Source organism: Macaca fascicularis, chromosome X (assembly GCF_037993035.2).
Source record: "Macaca fascicularis isolate 582-1 chromosome X, T2T-MFA8v1.1".
NCBI lineage: Eukaryota > Metazoa > Chordata > Mammalia > Primates > Cercopithecidae > Macaca > Macaca fascicularis.
Window position 1 is genome coordinate 45,991,797 of NC_088395.1, and position 24,617 is coordinate 46,016,413.

A 24,617-nucleotide genomic window follows, 5' to 3' on the forward strand; every position below is an offset into this window, starting at 1 on the left:
GATGCACCCCAATAGTACCTCTAAATACAACAACTGTTCCATTTGTGTTCTCTAAATATAATCATTGCTCCCATTTTGCTGTAGATGCTTCCAGCCTTTTTAACTTGTAAGGAGTATTTATTTATTTTAAAAATTGTGGTAAGGCTGGGCGCGGTGGCTCACGCCTGTAATCCCAGCACTTTGGGAGGCTGAGGCAGGCAGATCACCTGAGGTCGGGAGTTCGGGACCAGCCTGACCAACATGGAGAAACCCCATCTCTAATAAAAATACAAAATTAGCCAAGCATGGTGGCACATGCCTGTGATCCCGGCTACTCAGGAGGCTGAAGCAGGAGAATCGCTTGAACCCGGGAAGCAGAGGTTGCAGTGAGCTGAGATTGCACCATTGCACGCCAGCCTGGGCAACAAGAGTGAAACTCTGTCTCAAAAAACAAACAAACAAACAAATTCTGGTAAAATACAGATAACATAACATTTACCTTCTTAATCATTAAAAATATTGTCCCAGATATATCAGACAAATATTAAATCTCTTGATGATTCAATCTGTTGAACTATGCAACTACCATAGTACCCTTTTAACCGTGTTTAAGTGTACAGTTCAATCGTGTTTAGTGTGTTCACATGGTTGTGCAATGAATTCCCAGAACTCTTTTCATTTACCCAAACTGAAACTTGATATGCATTAAACAAGAATTTCTCATTCCCTCCCATCTCCAGCCCTCAGCAACCACCTTCCCAAACTATTTTTTTCTCAACTGTAAAATAGGGACACTATGCCAAAAGGATTGTTATGAGACTTAAATGAGTTAAGTGTCATGGACTAAATGTTTATGTCCCCCCAAAATTCAGATGTTGAAATCGTAACCTCCATTGTGATGGTATGAGGAGATGAGCCTTTGGGAGGGGATTAGGTCCTGAGGATGAAGCCCTCATGAAACGGATTAGTGCCCTTATAAAAGAGTCCCTAAAGAGCTCTCTAATTCTCTTTCTGCCATGTGAAGCTACAAGGGGAAATCGGTAGTCTGCAACCAGGAAGAGGACCCTCCCCAGAACCCATGCCTGATCTATTTCTAACCTCCAGCACTGTGAGAGTAAATTTCTGTTGTTTATAAGCTACCCAGTCTATGGCACTTTGTTATACACCCCAAACTAAGACAATAATGTATGCAAATTGCTTGCTATAGTGCTTCATACACAATTAAGTGCTCAGCAAATGTTAGATATTATTATTTATGATTCTGTCTTAATGATTTTTTTGAAAACATCATGAATTAACATGGGTGAAATTGGGTATATAAACACAAATAAAGGCTATAATTAGAGAAAGATGAGTACGAAGGAAGCGAGCAACAAGAGACCGTATGTGGAAGAGGAAAGAGGAGGATGAGTATTCTTATGGTCTTATCATGGAGACAAGGAGTTAAGATGCAGGTCCTGGCCTACCTTGGCTTGATTGGTGGCTGTATATGGGCCTTAATTTCCACTTGCTTATTTCCTGTGGGCAGGGGCTTAAGAGACCTGGGCAATTTTCCATTTGTCTGATGCAGAAGTAGTACATAGCAGTGGGTTTTTGTTTAGCTTAATGTAAAGCATGTTATTTAAAAAGTAAATTAGTCTTCAACCGTTATTAATTGGGACTTTCACATAAAAATCTGTATTTCAGGCTTCATTCACTTGGAATATCTGCTAAAAAGTGGTCCTCATTTAATTGAGGCAACAATTGGCTGGACTGTGTAGATGATTTCATCTCAGCCCATATCACTCAATTATGTTGCCTGCTTAGCCTCTGAGGAAGGTGGTCTGTAAGGTTAATCAGGCAACTTATTTTTTTCGTATGATCAAACTCATATTCCCAATATATGATCATGACCACTGTCATGACACATACTGACAATTCTACCTTTTCTAGGAAACTTGATATCCTGGCTACAAATGTGTCTATAGATTATGTTCTCCCAAGTTAGTACCTTCAAGAACTGTGAAAGGTCTAAGATTTTTTTTTAACTTTTATTTTAAGTTCATGGGTTTATGTGCAGGATATCCAGGTTTGTTACACAGGTAAACTTGTGTCATGGGAGTTGTTGTACAGTTACTTCATCACCCAGCTATTAAGCCTAGTCTCTACTGGTAATTTTTCCTAATCTCCTTCCTCCTCCCAACCTCCACCCTCCTATAAGCCCCCGTGTGTGTCATTCCCCTCTATGTATCCATGTGTTCTCATCATTTAGCTCCCACTTATAAGTGGAAGTATTTGGAATTTAGTTTTCTGTTCCTGCATTAATTTGCTAAGGATACTGGCCTCTGGCTCCATCCATGTCCCTGCAAAGGACATGATTTCGTTCTTTTTTATGACTGCATAGTATTCCATGGTGTATATGTACCACATTTTCTTTATCCAGTCCATAAGATTTTACTCGGAAACAAACAAGTTAGCTTAGCACAGTTTTATAGATGCTAGTGAAGACATGAGACTCTGGGGTTAGAGACATAGGATAAGGACAGTTCATTCCTCACAGCAATAGCAGTAGCCAGAGCATCAGTATTTGTGCTGCTTCCCTAAGCCTAATTCTTACAGGGCAACACAAAGAGGATCAGATGACACCTGCACATGTGTGGGTTGCATTATAGGAGTGGGACCCCAAGCTTAGGGAGCTCATATCTTTTATGATGGTCAGTAAGCATACTTGACCTTTGCTCTAGAGCAAGCTTTTCCAGCACACGGCCCATGGGCTGCATGCAGCCTGAGACAGCTTTGAATGTGGCCCAACACAAGTTCATAAACTTTCTTAAAACTTGAGGGCTTTTTGTGATTTTTTTTTTCTTTTGCTCATCAGCTGTGGTTAGTGTTAGTGTGTTTTCCGTGTGGCCCAAGACATTTCTGCTTTTTCCAATGTGGCCCAGGAAAGTCGAAAGATTGGACACCCCTGCTCTAGAGGGAGATATTATCTTTGCTATAATGGGACAATCAAAAAACCTGCCCTTTGCTCTGAAGGGAGACATTGTTTCTATCTTCTAAGGCTGTTTGCTATATAAATATTCTGGAAAAGTTAGTCTGGAACAAAAGCAGTCAGTGCCTCTGCTTGTAAGATGTGCGGAAACACCAAAGACCTGTGGAGAATTGTCTCCCAACATGCACCCAACACCATTTGTCCTGTCAACTTTGCCTTCACTTTAGAACAAGTTTGCACTTACTAAAAAGGGAAACCCTGATTCTTTACTCTCACACTTCACTCTGATACTGATGTGTGAAAGGTTTTTCAACACCAACCAGTTCTTCAACTCTCTGCATACCAACTGGGTATCCTACAATTAAATTCTGACATTAACCACCTGGAGTTAGTGCAGACACCATAGTTGAAGGCTCAGTCCCACAAAACTGCCCCCACTTCAGATGCCAATCATGAGAAATGGGTCCCCAGATGGCCCATACTTCTACCCAACTTGACTACATATTGAAGGTTCCCACAGGTTCAATAATTTGCTATAGGCTGGGCGCGGTGGCTCATGCCTGTAATCCCAGCACTTTGGGAGGCCGAGGTGGGCGGATCACTTGAAGTCAGGAGTTCAAGACCAGCCTGGCCAACATGGTGAGACCCCGTCTCTACTAAAAAATAAGAAAAAATTAGCCAGGAGTGGTGGAATGCACCTGTAGTCCCTGTTACTCAAGAGGATGAGGCAGGAGAATCGCTTGAACCTGGGAGGTTGCAGTGAGCAGAGATCATGCCACTGCACTCCAGATTGGGTAACAGAGTGAGGCTCCAAATCAAATAATAATAATAATAATTTGCTATGACAGAGTAAGACTCCATCTCAAATAATAACAATAATAATTTGCTATGACAGCTCACCGAACTCAAGGAACCACTTACATTTACCAGTTTATTATAAAGGATATAATAAAGGATACAGAGGAACAGCCAGTCGAAGGGGTACATAGGGTGAGATCTGGAAGAAACTGAGTACAGGAGCTTCTGTCCCAGTGGGAGTTGGGGTATGCCACTTTCCCAGCATGTGGATATGTTCACCAATCCAGGAGCTCTCTGAGCCATATACCTTAGGCATTTTAATGGTGGCTTCATCATGTAGACATGATTGATTATTAACTCAATCTCCAGGCCCTCTGCACTCCCCAGAGGATGGGGGTAAGGCTGAAGGTTCCAAGCATCTAATCATGGCTTGGTTTTTTCTGGTAACCAACTCCCAACCAGGAACTCACCAAGAGTCACCTCATGAGATCAAAAGATACTCCTATCACCCAGGAAATTCCAAGGGATTTAGGACCTTTGTGTCAGGAACCAGGATCAAAGACCAAATATTGGAACAAAGGATGCACCTAGCACCCCATGGCTCAGGAAATTACAAGGGTTTTAGAAGCTCTGTGCCAGAACCAGGGGCAGAGACTTTATTTATTTATTTATTTATTATTTATTTATTTATTTATTTGAGACGAGGTCTTCCTCTGGAGTACAGTGGCATGATCTTGGCTCACTGCAACCTCCTCCCCCCAGGCTCAGGCAATCCTCCCACCACAGCCTCCCCAGTAGCTAAGACCACAGGGATGTGCCACCGCACCCATCTAATTTTTGTGCTTTTAGTAGAGACGGGATTTCATCATGTTGCCCAGATGGGTCTGGAACTTCTGAGCTCAAGTGATCCGCCCCCCTCAGCCTCCCAAAGTGCTGAGATTACAGGCGTGAGCCACCATGCCCAGCCTATTTATTTATTTTTGTGTCACACTAACCTAAAGGTAGCAAACAGGGAACATTATGGATGAAGTATACTGGGTATTCATTTGCTTATTAAGCAAATATTTATTACACACTCAAAATGATAAGAGATGTGCTAGGCCCCAGAAATACAAACTACAAAACAACCCACTCTTTCCCTTCAAGGTGCTCATAATCTAGTTTGTAAGTCAGGCAAGTAAATTGGCAATTACAGCACAGTGTAACAAATGCTACCTGTGGGCGAAGGAAGTCCTGGGGTGAAGGGAAAGAGAGAAGGATGGTTTCCAGGAGGAGGGCTCATTTCACCAAAACCATGAAAAAGAGGAGTAGGAGTAAGGGGGAATGAGAAGTGGGGAGAATTAGCCCAGGATGTCAGGCAAGAGAGGAGAAAGAGGTAGGTTATGAATTGGCGGACTATGATGAGAAATTTGGATTTACAGGAGAACAATGTGGGAATAACCCCGGAGGCAGAGAGACCAGTCAAGAGGCTTTTGCAAGAGTCTAGACATGAGATGGTGCTGGGTTGAAATAAGAAAGTGGCAACAGAAATGGAGGGAAGAGGACACAGCTGAGTGATCTTGAAGAGGTATAGAATTGATCAGACTTGATAATGAACTGGATGAGGCAATAAGGGGAGAAAAAGAATCTTTGTGCCCAGCTTTTGTCTTGGGAAACTGGGTGGTTGGTGATGGCATTAACTGAGTTAGAGAAGACAGGAAGAGGAGGACCAGGTTTTGGCTGAATATAACCAGTAGGTAAATAGACATATAAGAATCTTATGCCATATAAATTCAAGATATTATTTTTTAATTGTCAGTATTACATTAATGCACTTTATACTTTAAAAATTAATTCAACATATTAGATTATATGCAAATCAATAACTATCAAGTACTATATATAGGAAGCACATAATGACTTGTACATAACTGACAGAGAAAAGTACAGCTAAAACATGCTGTGTGGGCATCCATTAAGTAGGCAACTCACAGACCTGAATGCAAACTCAGAGTACTTAACAGTGTGCTCTCTTCATACTCAAGTAAATCTTTTAAGGAAAGGAAATAGCACTTCATTTTAAGTCAGGGTGCCATTTCCACTGTAATTGCAGCTGACATATTGCTAATGCACCAAGACAATTTGTGATTTAAAAAAAAAACCCCAGAAGTTCACTATATTACAGTTCATAATCACTAGGGCTTTCTTTGTGCAGTTCTAACTTTTAAAAAGCTTACATTTACCATCCAAATGCCATGATAAAATAGCTAATCTTGCCTGTGACGTTGTCATAACCAGAACAAGATAAAATTCCAAGTTGTTAATGAACTGAGTGAATTTTAATTTGGGGACTTTGTAAGAAAGAAACATTCCCCATTAAATACTGTATATTTATTTATTGAGCTAAAAAAAAAAAACGAAGTGCTTCCCACCAGATCCTATAGTATATATTTGTCACAATCAGTGAAAACAGAAATGAGTACAACCAGGCATAATTGGAAACCAATTGTCCTTTCATCCATCACTAATGTTTCCAATCTGTTAAAGTCACGTTTGCCTTTTTCCAGGCTATACTGTGGTTCATATTTCCCACAGACTCATCATGAAAGCATTGACAATAGTAAGCTTCCACCCAACACTATTCAGTCCTACCTTAATTACAGCACCAAATGAATAGTGAGGAAAGGAACATTGTATTATCTCACTGGTACAACAAGACAGATCATTTCAATCAGATCAAATGCAAGTTGTAGTTCAGACAATCACTGTCTTAGATTTTTTATTTGCATGATTTTTCTTTTTTCTAAATTTCAGCTCTAGTAGGACATATTCACATTACTTCCACTTTTTAAAAGCCACCACTATAGGAACATTTTGGAATGCTAAATATTTGCCTCCAAGTTGACATTAAAGATGGTAAGTTTTCTCCTCCTGAAGAATATATTACAAACAATTGTTTACCTATAAGCCATATTTCTTCAAATGCTTTCCAATCCATTTTCCCTGAGAACATAAAACCAAAGGTGAACAGCTCTTAGTAAATCATCTCATGATCCCTGAAATGCAGTAATGATTGAAGAAAAAGGGAGGGAGATGGTCAATGCTCTTCTGCATGTACTGGGTAATCAAGTATCATTGATTATCTCTTTGATATAATGATTTCCTTTCTTTTGGGTATATACCCAGCAGTGGAATTGCTGGATCATATGGTAGCTCTATTTTTAGTTTGTTGAGGAATGATTGAGACTGGTTTTCACTTCGGAACCAACCAACCATTGCGTTCTTCAACTTTTCTAGTCTCCTCACTGAAGTTGAACAATTTCATGAAGATGAACATTGTAAGATATCTGATCTGTTGTTTCAATCAATGCCAGCAATAATTCTGGGGATCATTCCATACAGAACTTTCCAGGGTCAGGGTAAAGCGTCCACATCAAAATCATTATCTCTTTTATGCTTGGAAACATTAGCTCCTGATAGGCCTCTAGATTCCAGAGGCTTAGCTGTGATTACTGTTCTGATCTCATTTGAGAGCATCTTATGTCGGGGTGGTCCAGAATCTTCATGGCTTGAGTTTATCGGGTATAATTATTAGAACAGGTTCCGAGAACATAGTATAAAAACAGAAGAAAATGAGGAACAGCAGAGCAGAATGTAGAGATAATATCATCATGTGTTCTTGAGGCCCAAAGCAGAATCTTTTTTTTTTTTTTTTGAGACAGTCTTGTTCTGTCACCCAGGCTGGAGTGCAGTGGCACCATCTTGGCTCACTGCAGCCTTTGCCTCCTGGGTTTGAGCTATTCTCATGCCTTAGTCTCCTGAGCAGCTGCAATTATAGGCGCACAACCACCACACCTGGCTAATTTTTGTATTTTTAGTAGAAACGGGGTTTTACCCTGTAGGCCAGGCTGGTCTCGAACTCCTGACCTCAGGTGATCCACCTGCCTCAGCCTCCCAAAATGCTGAGATTACAGGCGTGAGCCACCGTGCCCGGCCCCAAGACAGAATTCTAAAGTGCACTTCCAAGGGAGAGCAAGTCAAGTCTACTTTAAGGTTGAGAAGAGGGTCATTTGAAACTTGGGGAGAGGGTTCCAGGGGCAGGTTGCCCATGGGGAGGCTTCAACAGGTCCAGGCAGCAGGAGATGGTGGAGACATTCACAGAGTGTGACGGGGAAAGACAAGTGGAAAGGGAAAGAAAAGTGTATGAAACGTATTTGTCTACTTGGGAAATTTCCCCTGCTTCAGTTCATAGCCACTAGACTATTTTGTGGTGTGTCATGGTTCTAGATACGGAGTGATCACTGCTGTGGGCTGTGAGCAGAGCTTTAACAAGCAGTGGGGCTCACTGATTCCTTATTAGTAGTAGTAGAAATAGTAGAGACAGGATCTCACTATGTTGCCAGGAGTTCAAGACCTCCTGGCCTCAAGCCATCTTCCCACCTCGGCCTGTCAAAGTGCAGGGCTTACAGGCATGAGCCACCATGCCCAGCCTGATTTTCTTTTCATGATGTCGTGCACTTCCTCCATGTTTCATTTTCTTCAGTTGCTCCAAGGTTACTCTCGGCTTTCTGCCACTTAAGAAGACAACCCAGCCCAGCCACACAGGTAAGACACTCAAAGGTGGACTGACTTCTCAGACCACATAAATGCTAAGGATTCAAATGGGCCCGAGTGAAATTCTAAGGCACATTCTCTGGCATTTTTTCAGACATTACCAGATTCACTCTAGTCTAGAACATTAAGCGGTCCATTTTAACCGTGCATTCCTCTTGAGACAAAGCATGTGTCTATAAAGGGCTCCTGCTGCTCAGTGAGGGGAGAGCGACCTTGCAGCGTACAGAAACCAATAAAGCACTTTGAGCCTGGCAAAACCCCAGCCCATCATGACTCCTCAGATGTTACTTTTAGTTAAAAAAAAAAAAAACAAAAAAAACAGTCAGATGCATTTGCCATGGGAACAGCAATGGCAGGTCACTCTCTTCTGTACTTATTTTTATGTGTGTGGGTCACTGAGCCCTCATCCTCCTCCGGCCGGCTCTCTTCAAGCTACCCCCTCATTCCCATGTTGTCAGCCCTGCCTCTGCCTCTTCTTCCAGCCAGTTTCAGCTCACTCTCCAACTCCTCCCTTGCCCTCCCTTTGCTTCTTCTATCTAAGGGGCTATTAGTCTAACAGAAGCTTTCAGGGGGAAAGGCAATGAATATTGTTTTTGCAGAGGCAAAATGGGTCTTCTCTGTGAGCTGGACAGTGTTGCAAAGTTGCGGCTGGTCAGAAAGGGCACTGGTGCAGGAGGGAGGCAGGAGACCTGGGTCTAGTCCCAGCTCTGTCCCCAACCAGCAGGGACACTAGTGACAAGCCACTTTCCTTTGGGCTCAGGCTTCCTTGTCTGTAAAACAAGGAAGTTCCCTATTTGTAGAAACTCAGGAATATTGTCAGTAATCAAGAAAATGAGTTTGGAGGGTTGAAGGCTTAGTTGTCCTGAAAAAATCATCCTTTTCTAAAGCCTGAAATTAAAACAGTACAATTTTTTACATTGTGAAATTACTTGCTCATTAGAAACAACGAAAGCCTCTCTCACACACACATACACACACACACACAATGAGAAAAGTCAGAATTATCTAAAATCTCTTCATTCAGAACAAGATTATTCTTAGGAGATCTATCAGTGTCGCCTTAATAAATCTTCCTTCTTCTTTTTTTTTTTTTTTTTTTCGTTTTGAGACAGAGTCTCACTCTGTTGCCAGGCTGGAGTGCCGCGGCATTATCTCAGCTTACTGCAACCTCCGACTCCTGGTTCAAGCGATTCTCCTGCCTCAGCCTCCAGAGTAGCTGGGATTACAGGCATGTGCCACCATGCACAGCTAATTTTTGTATTTTTAGTAGAGACAGGGTTTCACCATGTTGGCCAGGATGGTCTCAGTCTCCTGACCTTGTGATCTGCCCGCCTCGGCCTCCCGAAGTGATGGGATTACAGGCATGAGTCACCGCACCCGGCCAGATAAATCTTCCTTCTAAAGGCACGGTGCCCAGAGAAGTCTTTAGCACCCCAAAGTAACAGATAAACGTTTGAACTGGCTATGTTCATTACAGCATCATTTACAAAAGCCAAGATGTGAAATTAACCTAAGTGCCCATTAGTAGATAAACGGATAAAGAAAATGTGGTATATACACAAAATGGAATACTATTCAACCTTAAAAAAGAAGAAAATTCTGTCATATGTGGCAACATGGGTGAACTTGGAGGTTACTATGTTAAGTGAAATGAGCCAGGCACAGAAAGACCAATACCTCATGATCTCACTCACACGTAGGATCTAAAAAAAGTTGAACTTAGAAGAGAGAGTGGAATGGTGGTTCCCAGGATCTGGGGGTGAGGGGTATTGGGGAGATGTTGATTAAAGGGTACAAAGTTTCAGACAGAAGAAATTAGGTTTTTAGATTTCTTGTACAGTATGGTAACTATGGCTAATAATGTGTATTATGGCCAGGTGTGGTGGCTCACCCCTGTAATCCCAGCACTTGGGGAGGCAAGGAGGGCAGATCATGAGGTCAGGAGTTCGAGACTAGCCTCACCAACATGGCAAAACCCTGTCTCTACTAAAAATACAAAAATTAGCCGGGCATAGTGGCATGCACCTGTAATCCCAGCTACTCAAGAGGCTGAGGCAGGAGAACCACTTGAACCCGGGAGGCAGGGGTTGCAGTGAGCTGAGATCTCGTCGTTGCACCTCTCCAGCCTGGCAACAGAGCAATACTCCATCTCAAAAAAACAATAATGATAATAATAATAGTGTATTATATATTTCAAACTTGCTGAAAGAGTAAATTTCAAATGTTCTCATCACAAAAAATAATATGTGAGGTGGCGGATATGTCAATTAGCTTGATTTAATCATTCCCCATTGTACGCATATATCGAAACATCACATTGTCCCATACAAAAACATACAATTTTACTTTGCCAATTAAAATACATAACGAAAAGCTTAAATTGCCTAAATACTGAATACATTCTGTGCAATAAAAATCAACAGAAACAAAAGTAAGGATTTATGCGTCATATTTATCTTGTGTCAAATCGACCTGGTGAAGTAGAATAAATTTGGGATCTGACATTAGAATAACAGCATGCTTGTCCTAACCCAGCCTTTTATTGGCTATATTTGTCGGAGTCAAGCTGTTTTTTCCTCCATTTGTTCCTTGCTTCCCTCAACAAAGACATGCGCACATGCATGCACACATGTACATGTACACACACAGATCTTCCCTCTCGTTTTTTGCCCTGACTGGGTCCCTGGAGACTAACCTTTATGGACTGCATCACCCTTGGCCTAGGGCTTTTTATTAAGTTTGGTCAATGGGAGGCACCAACTGGAGACAGGAGGGTGGGAGGAGAGAAAGGTGTATTTATTCTCCACCTTCTATCTCTCCCTCCCTGGTAAGATGTGATTTTGACAGTTCCTTTGTTCCAGTGTCTATAGCCACAGCTCTGCCAGGAAGCCCCTCTTCCAAGACTGCAGGTCTCATCTTCTCTGATAATCCTTACTGCCTCCCCTTGCCCTTGCTGGCCCAGGGAAGGAAAGGCCACAGCAATTCCCCACCATACTCTATCAGCCTGCCCACATCAATGTAAACAGTCTCTTCATTCAACTCCCTTTGGTTACCCTGTTGAGCGTGCCATCTGTTTCCTGCCAGGATCCTGCCTGATACAGAGTCTAGCCAGTAAACAGAACCCTCTTGAGTGTTTAACCCAGAGCACTTTAATGCAGGAAGCTGGTTATTCAGGTAAAGGAATTGCTGAGAAGCCAAACAGGCCACTTGGCAACTCAGAGATTAGCAACAGCAGGAAGCCACAAAAACAGAGGGAGAAGGGGAGGAGCCCATGACACAGGCACTGAGGAACAGGAGTCAACCAACGAAAGCTGTCACCAGGACGGGTCTGTCCTTCAAGGGAAAAGCCATAGCCCCTGTGGGAGAAGCCATTAAAGGCAGGGAGGGGTGGTCTAGCTTTCCCCTCCGAACCATTCCTTCCATTGGCTGCACCCAGGCAGCGGACACAGGAGCTTACTCAGAAAATTGGCCTGCAGGGGTCAACCCTCCTGTCCTACAAAGTGGAACTGGAAAACGATACAAAAGTAAATTGAGAGCAAGTAGGTCCAGAACCAGCATAATGGCTGTAACACCTTGGGCTAGTTACTAAACCACTCTGAGCTTTCCTGTCCTTACATACCAAAGAAGATGGTTAATACTTTACTTATTTCATGGGATTCTCTGAACCAAAATGAAATGAGCTAGAGGATGTAGGAGTGTTTGGTAAATTCTGAGGTGCTATACAAAATAAGGTGTCAGAGGGTCCTGAAGTTTATGAGCCTGTCAGTTTCTAATACTATCACTTTCATTCTTGGGCAATTGCTTTTAGTGTAATCCCTCAACCAAAGAAATACCTTTGCCAGATCCATTCGCTTAAACTGCCTATGAGCCTGTTTTGCAAGGAAAGGCAATTAAAGCGCAGGCTCAGGAAATGGAATCATTTGTTTGTGATCAGGGTCTACTGGCTACCAAATCAGGAGGTCCGCAGGGGGGCTCAGCTACTGCCTTGCTCAGCCCAGACGCATCCTTGAGGACGTGTGCCAAACCCATTGTGGCACACTGAGAAAAGTGTGCCCCCTTGGCTGTCCCCATAACAGGCAGTCTCTAGGGAAGGATAGCAGAGAGCCAGATGGAAAACAGACACATCTCTACACAGGGTTAGCTTCTATGTCCCCTGGGCTCTGGGGAAGCCAGAAGCCAAGCTGGGGAGTCAGCCGCCTGTACAGAATCGCCACCTCACCAGTAGGGATGCATTTGCTCGGCACTTGTTTATGAGGACGGTGGAGACTGCCTTCAGTATCTGCCTAGTCCTTCCATCTTCAGCCATTCATTTCTCCTCTGATCCTCTTCCCAGGTGAATCCTTTCTTCTTTCCACCTTTGTTTTAATATTCATCTTCAAGAGGGATCTGTAGCCAGGCTTTCGAATTAGTGTACTACATTCCCTTGGCAGTGGTTTTGGAATCTGGCTGCATTTGGAAGCATCTTGGGAGATTTTAAAAATCCCAATGTCTAGGCCATACCCTAGACCAATATCAGAATCTCTGGAAGCTGGAGCTACACAACTGATTTTTTTTTTTTTTTTTTAGCTTTTATTTTAGGATCAGGGGTACATGTGCAGGTTTGTTATGCAGGTAAATTGCGTGACATAGAGGTTTGGCATACAGATAATTTCATCACCCGGGTAATGAGCATAGTACTCGATAGGTATTTTTTCTGATCCTCTCCATATTCCCACTCTTTACCCTCAAGTACACCCCAGTGTCTGTTGTCCCCCTCCTAGTATCCATGTGTTCTCATTTTTTAGCTCCCACTTATAAGCGAGAGTATATAGCATTTGATTTTGCATTAATTTGCTTAGGATAATGGCCTCCAGCTCCATCCTTGTTGCTGCAGAGGACGTGATCTCTTTCTTTTTTATGGTTGCATAGTATTGCATGGTGTATAGTACCACATTTTCTTTAGTCTACCACTGATGGACATTTAGGTTGATTCCATGTCCTTACTATTGTGGATAGTGCTGCGATGAACATACGTGTGCATGTGTCTTTATGGTAGAATGATTTATATTCTTTTGGGGATATACCCAATAATAAGATTGTTGGGTCAAATGGCAATTCTGTTTTAAGTTCTTTGAGAAATTGCCATATTGCTTTCCACAATGGCTAAACTAATTTACAGTCCTGCCAGCAGTGTATAAACATTCCCTTTTCTCCACAACCTCACCCGCATCTATTATTTTTTGACTTTTTAATGATAGCCATTCTGACTGGTGTGAGATGCTATCTCACTGTGGTTTGGATTTGCATTTCTCTAATGATCAGTGATGTTGAACATTTTTTTCATATGCTTGTTAGCTGTGTATATGTCTTCTTTTGAGAAGTGTCTATTCAGGTCTTTTGCCCGCTTTTTAATGGGGTCGTTTGTGACACTGGTATTTTTGTAAAGTTCCCCTAGGTGACGTGAATGTGCAGCCAAGGTTAAGAGCCACTGTTTTAGGAGTAGAATTTAACTTCATCACACTGTGAAGCAAAACCATGCTCCTCCCTCTGAAGGAATGTCAGCCAGAGGCTTGTCGTAGGGCAAGTAATCTAGAATCACAAGTGGGCTGCCTGAGAAGGAGCTTGCAGAGTGATGAATGGTCAGTTCCTTCCAGGGCAGGAGGCAACCCCAGACTACTGCACTTCTGGAGCAATTCACAACCCCACTATTACCACCCAGTCTGGCGCCAGACTATAGAAGACTATAGAAAACTACAGTCTTCTCAAAGTTGACTAAAGTCTTGGAATGGGGCAAGGAGAAGATATCAAACTCTGTTTGTATCATGGAAGCTTTGGACCAAGGGGACTCAGTTGATTTTAGACATTATCTAAAACGAGAAGAGTTGAAAATGTCGGCCTGAGAGGTTAAGTAACTTTTCTGCAGTCCCACAATGGGCTTTTGGCAGAGTTGGGATGGACTCAGGTCTCCTTCCTCAAAATCGTGCCTCAGTTCTATTCCCCTCTTCCTGAATCGTCATGCTTCTGCTAGCATTTGAGCCCCCTTAGCAAAATTTTGAAGGCTTTTAAAATGATGATTCTTGTACTAGGATCCAAATAAATAAGGCGGGACAGCGATAATGATTAGGAAATATTTATGGTTTTTCTGCGTGAGGCCTTCACATGCTGATTTGTTTACCTAGCATATAAACTGGAGCCTGTGGTGCTACTACACATGGAAGAAAAGTTTAAACATTCATCTCTGCAAGCAAGGAAAAGAAAACTTATTCTATTTGTGAGAAATAGGTAACATCACATTAATTTGAATAACGCTACCTTATTAAACTGTAGCGGCTCACTGTGGATAATTTTTCAGCATTTGGGAAGAGAGAGAATTACCACTCACTTGGTTGAAAATGATTATGGAACTATTTTTAAGATTACATTTTATTTATTTATTTTTCTGAGACAGAGTCTCACTCTGTCACCCAGACTGGAGTGCAGTGGTGCTATCTCAGCTCACCACAACCTCTGCCTCCTGGGTTCAAGAGATTCTTCTGCCTCAGCCTCCCGAGTAGCTGGGATTACAGGCATATGCCACCACGCCTGGCTAATTTTTGTATTTTTAGTATAGACAGGGTTTCACCATGTTGGTCTCGAACTCCTGACCTCAAGTGGTCTGCCCACCTTGGCCTCCCAAAGTGCTGGGATTACAGGCATGAGCCACTGGGCCTGGTCTTTAAGATTACATTTTTTAAAATATACATTTTGCTTTGGTGTTTTTGACAGCTAACATGAAATGATATCATGAAAACGTCTTACAGTTTCCAAGTTTTAGGAAGGGTTCAGTTTGAGCAGTGTGCTAATTGCCTTTATTTGTGAGACAGAAATGAGCGTATAAAGGCATAAAAGATATTGGAAACTTAGGCACTGACTTAGAGTTTTGAGACCTGATTTCTTGTCGTTACTGTGCTGCCTGAGTCCAAGAAGACTTAGAGCCAATGATTGATTGAGACAAGTCTCAATCATTTTAGGAGGCTTATTTGCCAAAGTTAAGGACACATGCCCAGGAGACAGGTGTATGCCTTTCTCCAAAGATAATTTTGAGGGCTCCAAATTTAAAGGGGAAAGGGTGGGATATGGAGAAGTACATAATTTTCATGTAAGAGGGGTGTAGGGAAAAACAGTCATTCATGCCTTTGTCTGGCTCAGTGAATCTGCATCTTTTTTTTTTGCCTAAGATGACTCAGGCAAATGAGGCAGAGGAAAAATGCTGGAAATCTGCATTTTACGTAAGATAACAGAGACAAAATGGGGCAGGAGAGCAATCAGGTATGCATTCGTGTCTGTGGACGGTGGGGGAGGGGGTGTGTGTGACTGCACCTCTAAAGATAAGCTATCAATTTACCAAAAAGGTGCAGAAAAAAAAAAAGATGCAGGAGAGAGTAAAAAGAGAGCCTAGGAACTCAAGTGAAAAAGGGCAAGATATATTAAAAACCAAACCTTCATGAAGGATCACCATGAGAATCTAGGAAGTAGTTTCTCTAACTGGAGCATGTTTTAGAAGCCCCTGGAGGGTTTATCGCTAGACACCACCTCCCAGAGTTTCAGATTCAGTGGTAAGTCTGGACCAGTTCTAACAAGCTGCATTTCTTTTTTTCTTTTCTTGAGTTGGAGTCTTACTCTGTCGCCCAGGTCCAGGCCGGAGTGCAGTGGTGTGATCTCGGCGCACTGCAACCTCTGTCTCCTGGGCTCAAGCGATTCTCCTGCCTCAGCCTCCCCAAGAAGCTGGGATTACAGGCATGCACCACCACACCTGGCTAATTTTGTATTTTTAGTAGAGACAGGGTTTCTCCATGTTGGTCAGGCTGGTCTCAAACTCCTGACCTCAGGTGATCCGCCAACTTCAGCCTCCCAAAGTGCTGGGATTACAGGCGTGAGCCACCGCACCTTGCCACAAGCTGCATTTCTTTCTTTCTTTCTTTCTTTCTTTCTTTCTTTCTTTCTTTCTTTCTTTCTTTCTTTCTTTCTTTCTTTCTTTCTTTCTTCCTTTCTTCCTTTCTTCCTTTCTTCCTTTCTTTCTTTATTTTTCTTTCCTTTCTTTCTTTCTTTCTTTCTTTCTTTCTTTCTTTCTTCTCTCTCTCTCACTCTCTCTTTCTTTCTTTCCTTTTTTTTTTTTTTGATAGAGTCTTGCTCTGTCCCCCAGGTTGGAGTGCAGTGGCACGATCTCGGCTCACTGCAACCTCTGCTTCCGGGTTCAGGTGATTCTCCTGCCTCAGCCTCCCCAAGTAGCTGGGACTACAGGCATCCACCATCAAGCCCGGCTAATTTTTGTATTTTTAGTAGAGACAGGATTTTGCCGTGTTGGTCAGGCTGGTCTCGAACTCCTGACCTCAGGTGATCTGCCCACCTCGGCCTCCCAAAGTGCTCACTGGGTGACAGCCACTATGCCCGGTCCACAAGCTGCATTTCTAACAATGCTGCCAGGTGCCGCTACTGTCCTTGGGGGGATGAGGGTGGGGCACAGACACTTGAGAACTGCTGTTCTGGAGCAGTGTCTCTCAAACTGGGGTCTCTGATTGAGAATCTAAGAATGCTCAAAAATGTACCTGGGATTTGTTTAAATCAGGTATGGCAAGGTGACAGGTTGCCTTACTCACAGTTAGGCAGAAAGAGTGAGGGGTCACAATGGGCAAAAGCCTTTTGTTTTTTGCAGGAAGAAATGGGCAGGGCAAGGTGGGCAGTTTAGGGTTGGCTGCTTCGAATAAATAATTTCAGTGGGCTCTGGGCTATAGGCATAGTCTCCAGTTCAGTGTGTGGCCCTAGGGTGCTTTGGGGAAGGCTTGGTGTGTAAAAGTTAGATAAGGGAGGTGGTGGGGAGGTGGAGGCGGTATGGGCTATGAATTGGTTAGTTTGCATGTGAAAGGCGCCCTGGGAGGCAACTTTTTTGCTATCTCTAGGAATTAGCTGGCCCCCGGAGAGGCAGTCTCCCTGGAATTAGCAAGGCCCCAAGATATCAGTATCATAAAATACAGAAAAATTAAAAACATGATTAATACAAAGAATAATTTTCTATTCTGTCTTTATTGTAATAATAATCTTCTTTTTTTGGGTACCAGTTGTAAAGACCACATTTTTTTCCTGGTGATAATTCCCAATTTAAAGATAGTTTCACAAAATGAAATTTAGTTTATGAACTCATTGTCTCTAAAACTGTGGACCAAGGACCCTCAGAAATCCAAACATGTATCTTTACATGTCCAAGGGAATTTTTTAAGCCATTAAAAGGACTTCATACTTAATTTTGAGAAACATATTGTGTTGGCATTCACATTAATCTGTACTAACAGCCCCCCTTCAGTCAATGAACAGCAAGCATTACCTTTTTATTGTTATTATTATCATTTTTTTATTTTTATTGAGACAAGATTTTGCTCTGTCTCCCAGGCTGGAGTGCAGTGGCATGACCACAGCTCACTGTAGCCTCGACCTCCTGGGCTCAAGTGATCCTCCTGCCTCAGCCTCTGAAGTAGCTGGGACTGAAGGCATGCAGCACAGTGCCCAGCTATTATTTTTATTTTTGTAGAGATGGGGTCTCCCTATGTTGCCCAGGCTGACCTCGAAATCCTGGGTTCAAGGGATTCTCCTGCCAGGTTTATAGTCATGAGCCACTGTGCTGGCCTTTTATTGTTTTCTTAAAATCAAACTTTTAAAAAACAGTATATAGGGCATCAGAAATGTTAAAGAGTCATCAGATCATTGTCCCTATCGAGTCATTTCCTTTCCTTTGTCTTTTATCTGCTCACGAAACTTTTTATAAGCCCACAAGACTCTGTGTGTATGTGTATGTATGCGCATGCGTACACAATGGGTTTCGCTAAAATACTCTGAATTTTATTTTCAGGAATGGTTATATAGGTTACTCTACTACTTCAAACGTTATAACTAATTTTATCTGTGTGTGTGTTGGCGGGGGGAGGGTGGTGGCTTCCACAGTGTCCGTGTGGCAAGACAAATGGGGGGAAAAGTCCACTTTCTTCCCAAGAGAATCCAGCATACCATGAGGATAAAAGTAGCGTCAATTGTGTCGGTCCAATACACATTGCTACTGCTCAATGAGCAGGTGCCTATTTATAAAGTAACACTCTGCATTCGCTGCTCAGCGTTTGAGGAGTTTCCTGAAAAATCACGGTTCCTTCCAAATTTTATTCAGGTCATTGAAGCTGAGGTTTCGGTGATACTTGAAATCATTTCTGAGCTGAAAAGTATATAGAATCCCCCAACAGAACCATAATAAAGTCTGGAAATTACTTGTGGCTGGGGTAGGGTTTCCATGAGGGACTTAAAAAGCCTTAAGTGTGTACCTAGCTGACTATAAGGGAAGCCATGCGCACTCCAGCAAAATAGAGCGATACACAATAAAACATTTCATGGCCCACAAACTGTCCCTTACTAATTTGTGTAACTGGGGCACAGAGTTTATTTTTGCTTATTTTACTTATTTTTGTTTTGCTGAAAACCTGTGGCGTGCTGAGGCATATCTACCCCACCTTTAGCACTGCTATTTTTCCAGCTTTTTTCATGTTTCTTCCCTCTCAAACTCTTTATTTCTTTGACCCCTATGCCTGTATTTCTGCCATTTCTTTCTTTTCCTATTATCAGTCAATAAATAATCAGATGAATATTAAATTCTATTGGCTAAGTATTTACTAATATTTCCTAACTTACACGGATAGGGAACAAGAAAGCATGACATATAGTGCCCGAGCATAAATTTCAGTCTTTTGCTACTAGGTGCAGACTCCCTTTTCAATCCCCATGAAGCCTGACCTTCTGAAGACTATAATTATTAGTAAAAGCATTAGCCAGTAGTCTGCCTGGAGCAACCCTGCAAGGTAAAAATGCTGCAAGGGCTGGATCTGGTGACAGACAGTGGAGAAGGACATGGAGGGCCACAGAGGGCATAGGATTTGTGTTCCCAGAAGGAAGTGCTGGAATCAGGAGTAGAAGCACCGAAGGTCATTCCGAAATGAAGGAAGCATGTTCCTCTGTTCACAGCTGAAAATTGAATAGAAAGCTAGAGAGAATTTACAAAGATAGAGTTAGATATTCAGCTATTATGGTTTAGACAATAAAATGGAGGAAAGGAATTTTGATTTATTGAAACCATACAGTGTACTAGGCACTTAACTACGTGCTTTATGTACATGATCTCATTTAACCCTTTTAACAATCCTGTGGGCTAGCTATGACTCTTGCCATTTCATATTTAAGGAACTCATCCCAAGTCATACAGTTAGAAAATGGTAGTGTCAGGATATGCATCAAGGTCTTTCTGACTGCAGAGCCCACGCACTTCCCATCCTATCTTGCAGATGGCCCAGTTTGAGACTGAGGGGAACATGCTGTAGATATTTATGTCTACCTGGCAAGCCAGAGACTGTGCTCTTACATCAACTTGCGTATCATCTGTCAGAGAAGTTTTGTGTGTGCGTGAATGTTTTATTGTTATTATTATTGTCGCTCTGATTCTGGAGGGAAATGTCTTTAGAATTTCAAATAACACATGACTCATTTCCTGATATACACTGTCACCATGATTTCTTTTATGAAAATATTGAATGCAGGCTCTGGAAATAAGAAAGACTTTCTACACATGCGCTGTAGAATAATGCTTAAGCTAAAAAAAAAAAAAAAAAAAAAAGACAGAAAGGTCCCCTGATTAACCCAGTCCTTTCCGCATAGAATTCCTGCAAACTGTCAGCATGCCACAAGATTCCACCCACTTGGCAAATCCTAGTGCCATACTTTGAACAAAGACATCTACCACAATAACATTCCTTGGCAGCTATTGAAACTATCTTTGGGATGCAGGGCTTTCTTGACCAGCTCTGAACAGTTGACCCTTGAACAACATGGGTTTGAACTGAGCACGTCCACTTATATGTGGATTGAAAATACAGTATTTAGGTGTGGGGGCTGGGGATCATATGACTTGGGTGTCCCCGAGCCCTGCTGCCTTCACATCCTGGGGCAGCCATGGGATGCCAGAGTGTGGTGATTGGTGGCCAATGGGTCCGAGGCTGTGTCTACTGCGGCTAAGATGACTGCCTTTCATGATTGGCCTTGACTTTTCCATACATTGTGTGACTCTTGCCCCATGGCCCTTTGGCTGACCTTACCGGAAGCCATGATGACAGCAGCCTTTTGCCATTAGATGCAGGGAGATGGTGATGGAGGTGGATATAGCAGTCAGAGAACATCTGGCAGAGACAAATATGGACCACCTGTTCATACAGAATACGAGCTTATTGTAGAAAGTCTTTCTAGTGGTTACGGTTGGCAAGATTTAAAGGATTTTATGCAACAAGCAGAAGAAGTAACCTATGTTGATGCTCACAAGGAATGCACAAGTGAGGGCATTGAGTTTCACTCCTGTTTTGACATGAAGCATGCGTTGGACAAACTGGATAGTGCAAAACTATTAAGCTTATTGAAGGTAAGCCAGGCACAAGCGATAGGCGATCTGATTCTGGAAGCAGATCCAGGTCTTGATCTAGAAGACAGTCACGAAGTAGGAGTCACCGGAGCAGCCACAGTAGATCTCAAAGTATCTCAAAAAGTCACTCCTGATCCAGGTTGCGGAGCAAAGGTCGATCACGTTCTCATTCAAAAGGCAGGAAATCTAGCTCAAGGAGCAAATCTATGCCCAAATCGGATATAGACTCCCGTTCTTGTTCTCAAAGCAGATCTGAGGATGAGTATGAGAAATCTCCAAGCAGGTCTTGGTCTCGATCTTCCAAAGAAAGTGGAAAAGGTGATACGAAGTCAAAATACAGATCAAGGAGCCAGTCTCGTTCCAATTCACCCCTACCTGTTCCACCCTCAAAGGGTCATTCTGTGTCCTCTCCACCAAAAAGAGCTACTTCAAGATCCTGTTCTAGATCTCATTCAAAATAAAGATCAGGGTCCAGGTTGAGTTCCAGAGATTAATCCAGAACTCTTCATTCATTGCACACTATTTTGGAACACATTTCTACTTGCTTAGGCAGTTGTTCTTCCATGTTTGTACTTGGCTTCTTTTGCAAGAGGAATCTCCTGAAAACAAGGGCACATAGAAATTTGATTTATGGCCAAATTTGATGAAAAAGATGAGGCTCTAAGGAAATGGTGGCATAAAGTCAAAGACCTTCTCCCTTCTTTGTAGAATTAAGATAACTTCAACTTTACAGCTTTTGAGCTAAAATGACTTTTGTAAAGATTAAGCTCATTTAGATTTTTTAAAAAGTATTTCAGCAGGATCTGCTGCAGGGTTTTTTGTTGTTGTTGTGTTATTTGTTGGCTTATTTTTAAATTAACCATTTCAAATCTTGAATACTTAAGGCTTTAAAGGGACAACCCAATTTTCAATTATGTTTGCTTTTTATAAAGCTTGAGTTATGTAAGATTTAAATAAAAGTTTGCTACCAAAAAAAAGAAAATATAGTATTCACAAGATGTGAAACCCAAGTATAGGGAGGGCCAACTTCTCATATACGTGGGTTCTGCAGGGCTGACTGTGGGACTTGAGTATGTGTGAATTGGGGTATACCCCGGGGACCTTGAACCAATCCCCTGCATATATCAAGGGACAACTATACTGAGGTATAAAGCTGTAAAAGTGTCCTAGTGCACAAGAGGAGGATCTTGAATTTCCTGCTGCAGGACCACACATGGGTAATATGCACATTTTCATTCAGTAGGTGAATCAGATGTATAGAAATGGCTCACACATGCTGCCACCCACTTAAGCTGTACCAGTGACAGCTATCTGGGAAGGATACCAACTCTTTTTTTCCCAGCCCAGAAGCAGTCTTAGCCCTTCTTCATGCTCGGCACCTATTGATTGGAATAGTCACTTAAGATGAAATGCATTTGCCATTCCTGATCTAAAAACATTCTTTCTGGAAAAAAAAAAAATTCATGTGGATATGATTTAAATGTATGTTACAGTTATCTTTTAGAACTGTGCCTAGCCTCAAGTAATTGATAAAACCTTCCTTCAGAACCTCAACCACTCCCAACCCCCTGCAGTGTATACTATCTAAACATCCAACTGGCATTTACCATAGGCTTATTGAGCTTTTATTTATTTTCTTAGGTATATAGGATTGCAGACCCCTCACCAGTGGGGTTATGCTATCTTATCCTATCTCTCTGTTATGCTGTCATATAGTGCCGTGCTTTGTTTATGTAAGGTGTTCAGAACCATGCATGATGATGTTAAGATAATGCTTGAGGTCGGGCGTGGTGGGCCACACCAGCACTTTGGGAGGCTGAGGCAAATGGGTAGTTTGAGGTCAGGGGTTCAAGACCAGCCTGACCAACATGGTAAAATCCCATCTCTACTAAAAATACAAAAATTAGCCGGGCATGGTGGTGGGTGCCTGTAATCCCAGCTACTCTAGAGGCTGAGGCAGGAGAATCACTTGAACCTGGGAGGCAGAGGTTACAGTGAGCTGAGATGGTGCCATTGCACTCCAGCCTAGGTGACACAGTAAGACTCCATCTCCAAAAAAAAAAAAAAAAAAAAAAAAAAAAACCTCATGCTTGATGGAGAGCATTTGGAAGTAGAAGTAATAAAAGCACTAAGATGGTGCAGATGGCCCAGCATTGATTTTGGGTTACCATTATTGAAGAACAACTCAGCTTCCACTCTTAATGCTCATGGGTCAGCAGTATTGCTTTGCACAGGAAAGGAGAAATATTCTAACAGAATGTTCAATTTCATTGTAAGTCTGACCCAGAGGAAAAGGGAGAGAGACAGGCCCAGGACCTGTCTATCAGTTGCTTTGTGGTGGAAAACAAGGTCATCAGTGCATGACAGGACCTCTCCAAGACAGCTAGGCTCATGGGACATCCTTCATGGATCTCTGAGGTGGAACGAGATTTGTAAAGCTGCCACTTCTTGGTGGCTTGCTTCAAGTTTTCCTCTGCTCTATCAGTTGTGGCCAGAAACCTGGATTAGGGGTCTCAGCCGTTGAGCCCTCTGCCCGGGGTGAGGCGTCCTATCTGCTCCATCTGTTCATGAGGCTTCCTAATCATCCTCTGCTCTTTTTTCTTTTTCTTTTTTTTCTTTTTTTTGAAACAGGGTCTTGCTCTGTCACCCAGGCTGAAGTGCACGGATGCCATCTCAGCTCACTGCAGCCTAAACCGCCAGGCTCCCACCTCAACCTCCCGAGTAGCTAGGACTACAAGAGCCACCACGCCCAGCTAATTTTTTTTATTTCCTGTAGAGACAAGGTCTTGCTATGTTGTCCAGGCTGGTCTCAAACTCCTGAGCTCAAGCAATCTTCCCTCCCATCTCGGCCTCCCAAAGTGCTGGGCTTACAGGTGTGAGCCACTGTGCCCAGCCTCTGTGTTGTCTTGGCTCTCTGCCTTGACATACGAACCCTGCATAGTAGCACAAAGTTTCCCTTCGGGTACTCCCTCAGCCCTTAGCCTGTGCTTAGCACTTTAGGCAAGAGCCTCTTCTGCCAGTATTTTTAGCAATAAAAGAGGCATATTTATCAGATATATGTTATATACATCCTATATCATATATATGTATGTGTGTGTATTTCTTCAAATAACATTCTATCGTATAATCTTTTTTGGAGGGATACTCTTTTTTATTTGACAAATAATAATTGTGTCTATTTATGGGGTACAATGTGCTGTTTTAATCTATGTATACATTATAGGAAGAGTCAATCAAGCTAATTAACATATTCATCAGCTCACCACTTTAAAAACAGCAATCCTTCCTCAGACAGTGTCCGCACAGCAATTCTATACCTCACGGAGGATCATTTCAAAGTTCTGTGAGGGAGAAAGGGCCTCCAGTGAGCGAGTATGAAGAAATGTCGTTTTCCAAACCTTAGTCTACTTCATATAATATGTTTTTCTTCCCTTGATTATTGGGACACGTTTTTAAAGTACAGACAAAGTACGGAGAATAATGTAACAAACATTCAAGTATGCAAAGCACATAACTGAATTTTGTCATTTGCTTCTGATCTTTTAAATACAAGAAAAAGATTACAGATGGAGTTCAAAGTATCCTTGTACTCCTTCAGAGCCACTTACCTTTCTTCTTTTCCATCCTGAATTTTGTGTGTATCTTTCCAGTTTGCGTTCCTATAATTTAATCATAAATGCATTAATTGCATGTTTCATACATTTGTATTTGTGCTTATGTAAATGGCATCATACCATACACATAATTGTACAATTTGTTTTTTTATTTCAACATATTTTAGCATATTTTTGGAAGAGAGTTGGTTCATTTGTTACAGTTGTA

General features: G+C 42.3%; 1 non-coding gene and 1 pseudogene across 1 annotated transcript; one reads left to right on the forward strand and one right to left on the reverse strand.

Annotated features, from left to right (window-relative positions):
- Positions 1-505: 505 nt before the first annotated feature.
- LOC123571504 (small nucleolar RNA SNORD77) lies at positions 506-573 on the reverse strand. The gene has a single exon (XR_006695658.1). It is a non-coding gene; the product is annotated as a small nucleolar RNA SNORD77 (small nucleolar RNA).
- Positions 574-17,431: 16,858 nt separating this feature from the next.
- On the forward strand, positions 17,432-21,297 carry LOC102115235 (uncharacterized; annotated as a pseudogene).
- The last annotated feature ends 3,320 nt before the right edge of the window (positions 21,298-24,617 follow it).